This window comes from Pongo pygmaeus, chromosome 14, assembly GCF_028885625.2.
Source record: "Pongo pygmaeus isolate AG05252 chromosome 14, NHGRI_mPonPyg2-v2.0_pri, whole genome shotgun sequence".
NCBI lineage: Eukaryota > Metazoa > Chordata > Mammalia > Primates > Hominidae > Pongo > Pongo pygmaeus.
The window spans coordinates 34724206-34729913 of NC_072387.2; the positions used below are offsets into that span (position 1 = coordinate 34724206).

At 43.8% G+C, this 5708-nt stretch overlaps 1 pseudogene; it reads left to right on the forward strand.

Annotated features, from left to right (window-relative positions):
- Positions 1-1174: 1174 nt before the first annotated feature.
- On the forward strand, positions 1175-4654 carry LOC129011953 (52 kDa repressor of the inhibitor of the protein kinase-like; annotated as a pseudogene).
- Positions 4655-5708: the final 1054 nt, after the last annotated feature.

Consider the following 5708-nt stretch of genomic DNA (forward strand, 5'->3'; position numbering starts at 1 on the left):
ATCTGGGGGTCAAATGCTGCATCTATCTACCCAGCAATGAGATATAGCCTTATTCCACAGTTCAGAGTCCCACCCTACCCTTGCAGGGCTCTGCCTTTAATGAAGGAGATCTGCTTTGACTGAACATTAAGCCTTCACTGTAGTTCTTTGTTACAGAAAAAGATTGGGCTGTCCTGCAGCTGCAGGTGACGAGAGTCTCTTGCAATGCTGTCTAGCAGGCCCTCTGTCTCTCACACTGCACTTTTCATTCATGATTAGCTGACCTGAGCCTGTCATTTCCTCTCGTAAGCACATAATCGGTGACCAGCAGCAGCCATCCAATTCTACGGTCCCTTCAATTACTATTTTCCAATATCTCCACAATGCCAGGGACATAGCACCAGCCACTGCATTCCCTTTCACCTGCATCATATTCCAGCCCACCACAGGTGAAAGGCAGCCTGGGCAGGTAGGCTGGGAACTGATGATACTCCACCAAGGTCCCAATGATCCATTGTCTAGTAGATGATCCAACTCCAGAAGTCCGTCCTGCTTCCTGGAACTCCTCTGGCACCAACTATCTTAGTTGGGACTATCTGGAAACAGGGCCTGAGGCAGTGATTTATGATGAAATACTCTTCAGGAGAGACCTTTCAGTAGGGAGGGAGGAAGAACAGGGAAGGGGAAAGAGCGGAACAAGAATTTGCCAAAGACTAGCCTGAGCTTAGGCCTTTTATTTGGAAAAACCTACCCTATTTCCCTTTGCCTGGCTAACTCTTTTAGGAGTCATCACTCTTATAGCTCCTTTTGGACAAGATTCACTGACCTCATTGGCCTTGGCTAGGTTTTCTGTCTATGTGATCTTACAGTAACCTGCAGTAACCTGTGTCTTTCACTTATCAGATGGTATTATAATTTCATTTCTACTTTCTACTTGTTTAAGGAAAGGAATTTTCCAAAATACATACGGTACTCCCCTCTCTAAGGATCTCAGTATGCCTTAGGGTGAGGGGAGGGATAGGAAAGGATACATATATACCCACACATACATACACACATATACACTTTTAACTTCCCAGGTGATTATATTATATTTGCAGCCCTACCCTAAACTCTTTAATATTTACTAGCCCAGTGTTTTTCAATGTTGGCTACATATTAGGATCCTCTAAGGAGCTGTTAAAACTACTGATGCATGGGCCTGATTCCCAAAACATGCAGAATTGATTGGTCAGGTATGGGGCCTGGGCATCAGTGATTTTTAAATTTTTATTTATTTTTTGAAATGGGGTTTTGCTCTTGTTGTCCAGGCTGGGGTGCAGTGGTGTGATCTTGGCTCACTGCAACCTCCACCTCCCAGGTTCAAGTGTTTCTCCTGCCTCAGCCTCCCAAGTAGCTGGGATTACAGGCGCCTGCCACCATACCCGGTTAATTTTTGTATTTTTAGTAGAGATGGGGTTTCATCATGTTGCCCAGGCTGGTCTCAAACTCTTGACCTCAGGTGATCCACCCACCTCGGCCTCTCAAAGTGCTGGGATTACAGGCATAAGCCACTGTGCCCGGCCATCAGTGATTTTTTCTAAAAAAAGCTCCCAGATTATTCTAATATGCAGTTGAGATTGAGAACCACTGGACAAGACTATGAATGATGTCCATGGTGGTAGATTTTTCGTCTTACTCCTCTAGATATTTCCAGGGCCTGCCTCAGTATTTTTAGTAGGCAGATAATAAATACGGAATAAATGAGTAAGTTATTGTAAAAGGTAGAGAGATAAGTGCACTTTTCCCTCATGATGTTGTAAGCTGACATTTAATATGAAGTCATATTTATAAATACAATTGACCTGAGCTAATTTTTCACTTTAGTGATCACAAACATCCCTGGGAGTATGACCCACAGAGAACACTCCTGTGGTCTCAAATAGCTTCAGGTTAAGATCCCAGACACTCCTCAACTTTCCTGGCTTTCAGCTTTCAAAAGTAATTATCTCTGCCTTGTGGACATTAAATGGAGGTCAAAAGTTACCAAACTAGGAGCCGGGCAGGGTGGCTCACGCCTGTAATCCCAGCACTTTGGGAGGCCGAAGTGGGTGCATCACCTGAGGCTAAGAGTTCAAGACCAGCCTGGCCAACATGGTGAAACCCTGTCTCTACTAAAAACACAAAAAAATAGCCATAGCCAGGCGTGGTTGTCGGTGCCTGTAATCCCAGCTACTTGGGAAGCTGAGGCAGGAGAACTGCTTGAACTCAGTAGGCAGAGGTTGCAGTGAGCCGAGACTGCGCCACTGCACTCCAGCCTGGGCAACAAGAACGAAGCTCCGTCTCAAAAAAAAAAAAAAAAGTTACCAAACCAGGACTAGGAGCAGTGGCTCACAGCTGTAATCCCAGTACTTTGGGAGGCCGAGGCAAGAGGATTACTTCAGCCCAGAAGTTCAAGCCCAGCCTGGGCAACATAGTGAGACCCCATCTCTATTTATTTAAAAAAAAAGTTACCAAACTAGTTTTAGCTTCTTGTTGGTGCACAAGCCCTGCAGAGCTGGCCGTGCTACCTCCCAAGGCAGTGTGGGGCCACAGTGCAGAACTTCTGTGGTGTCCCCACCTGTATGTGGAAAAGCACATGGTCCAACTTGGTCTTCTTCAGGTTCCCACAGGATCCATCCAGATGCACAAAGTAGGTGGAGAAATGTCGGAGAGCAGACCTATTAGATAAAACATCTAATTAATTAAATACACATTCTCAATTACGTGCCAACCACTTCTGAGTCCTCTACCATCTGTAGAGCTAGTCCTAATAGAAAATCTTTGAGATAATGCAATCCCAGCAATATTTGATCTTTTTTTTTGAGACAGAGTGTTGCTCTGTCACTCAGGCTGGAATGCAGTGGCACGATCTTGGCTTACTGCAACCTCCACCTCCCGGGTTCAAGCGATTCTCCTGCCTCAGCCTCCTGAATAGCTTGGATTACAGGAGCATGCCACCACGCCCAGCTAATTTTTGTATTTTTAGTAGAGACAGGGTCAGGCTGATCTGGAACTCCTGACCTCATGGTCCGCCTGCCTCAGCCTCCCAAAGTGCTGGGATTACAGGCATGAGCCACTGTGCCTGGCCCAGTATTTGATCTTACCACTCATTTGAACAATCCACATAGTAGACACAGAAAATGAATAAAAGAATTGAGGAAAGATGAAAGTAGAACACTGAAACAGAAAAAAAGTTGATGAAACTTCTGAACAGGAATGAAAACATAAAGAAACCAACAACAGCAGTGTTCAGAACCCCAGTGCAGAAGAAGCCAGCCAAGGGAAGGATGTGGACATTTTGCCTCTAACCCCTAAAGAGAAAGAAAATAAAGAGCACCTAAAATCTCTATTTGAAATTTTGATTTTGATGGAAAAACAAAATATACCTCTGGATAGACGTGAGGATGATGAAATGCCAGAAGGTCTCTTTACTCCCGGTAACATCGAAGTACTGCTGGAGTACAGATAAATTCTGGTGAAGAGGATTTTGTTTGTTTGTTTCTTTGTTTGAGACGGAGTCTTGCTCTGTTGCCCAGGCCGGAGTGCAGTGGCACGATCTCGGCTCACTGCAAGCTCCGCCTCCCGGGTTTGCGCCATTCTCCTGCCTCAGCCTCCTGAGTAGCTGGGACTACAGGCACCCGCCACCACGCCCGGCTAATTTTGTTTTTGTATTTTTAGTAGAGACGGGGTTTCACCATGTTAGCCAGGATGGTCTCGATCTCCTGACCTCATGATCCGCCCGCCTCAGCCTCCCAAAGTGCTGGGATTACAGGCGTGAGCCACCGTGCCCGGCCAAGGTGAAGAGGTCTTGAGAAACCGTTTTGAGACGACAGCCACGGGCACTTTTTTTTTCTGAAATACAACCCAATCAGATGCTAGAGTCTGAGATTCTAGAGGCTGCTAGAGATCTGTGAGAGCTGCATTTGGGAAGAAACCCTCAGGGACTTGAGAGACTCACACTTCTTTTCCATTATCACTGACATAGCTGGGGAAGAGCACCTACAGTGTTGGTGAGGTTTGTTGATGAATTCCACCTGGGAGTGGAATCTGTGAGCTTCCCACCTTATGAGGCAGATGCAGAAATTTTGGCTGCAAAATTTCACACTGAAACTTAGAAGTGGGAACTAAATATGAAATATTGTTATGGCCAGATTTACATTCTGTCCGGTGGATTTTCTTCTAAAATGGAAGTTGTTTGCTTCTAGACTTTTGAAGAAAACCCCTCAAGCTATCTACATACTCTGCTCTTCCTGTGCCTTAAGTATGTGGTTGGCAAAATCAGTGCCTGTTATGGGAGCAATTGAGGAACAAATGCTCTAACTTTTCCTATAACAATTGTTATAGGAAAAGTTGAGGAAGTTTGTTCTTTTTTCCATTGTTGGCTGCAACTGCTTTTAGAATTTGGCAATGTAATTTCTGTTCTTTTTCAGAACAGTGAAGAAAAGGGTATAGGACTGAAGGAAATTTGCCATTCTCAGTGGACAGGCAGGCATGATGCTTTTGAATTGTAGTGGACCTCCTGTAAGCACTTGTTTTAGATGGTGTAAATAGTGACCCAAATACTAGACGGAATAACTGTATAGCTGGCCAAGCATTTGTACTCTGTAGTATAGCAGCAGATTTTGATTTCACTGTTATCATTGTTGTTCTTTAAAGTGTCCTATCTTTTGCAAGAGCATCTGGGGAAAATTTCTGGAGGCAAACCTCTGATTTCTTCTTTGCAGCTAATAGCTTGACAGCTGTACTGCATGCACTCAATGAAGTGATGGAAAATATTGAAGTTCATCATGAGTTTTGGTTTGAGGAAGCCATAAATTTGGCAACCAAACTTGATATTCAAATGAAACTCCCTGGGAAATTCCACAGAGCTCAGCAAGGCAACTTGGAATCTCAACTAACCTCAGAGTTACTGTAAAGAAACCCTAAGTGCTCCAACAGTGCAACACGTTCTTCAGGAGCTGAAAGATATATTCTCAGAACAGCACCTCAGAGCTCTTAAATGCATATCTCTGGTACCATCAGTCATGGGATAACTCAAACTCAATATGTCAGAGGAACACCATGTACAGAAGTGACTTACTGGATCCCGACATGCTCTCAGCTGAGCTTCACTGTTGCAGAGTCCAATGGAAACACAGAGCAAAAGATATAAAGCTTCCATCACCATTTATGAAGCCCTCAATCTGCCTGACATCAGGCAGATGTGTAGGCATTGATGTGTATGCATCGATGAAGGTCTCATGTATTCTTCCTGTGATAAAGGTTGAGAATGAGTGCTATAAAAATGGACAAAAGCATTTCAAAGTATATTTGATGAACACGTTGACTGAGTAAAGATCGAGTAACTTGGCTTTGCATAACATAAATTTTGATATAAAACATGATCTGGATTTAATGGTAAACACATATATCAACTCTATACAACTAAGTCAGAGCTTCCTAAAGATAATTCAGGAACTAGTTAAAAAACCCAAGAGACTTTAAAAATAGGGCTTCTCTTATAGTTGATATTTGAAAGAAAAGCTGTAAGGTATATGTAGGCCACTTAATCACTGAGTATCTTTGTCTATAGGCCTCCCATTGAATACTTTAGCCGTTGATAATCTACCAATTTGAATGGGCCCTGTTTGAACTCTCCTGTTTTGGGGACCTATCTGTTCTTCCAGAAAGTGACACTGAAGTTGCCAGGTTTCAATCTACATGAGCTC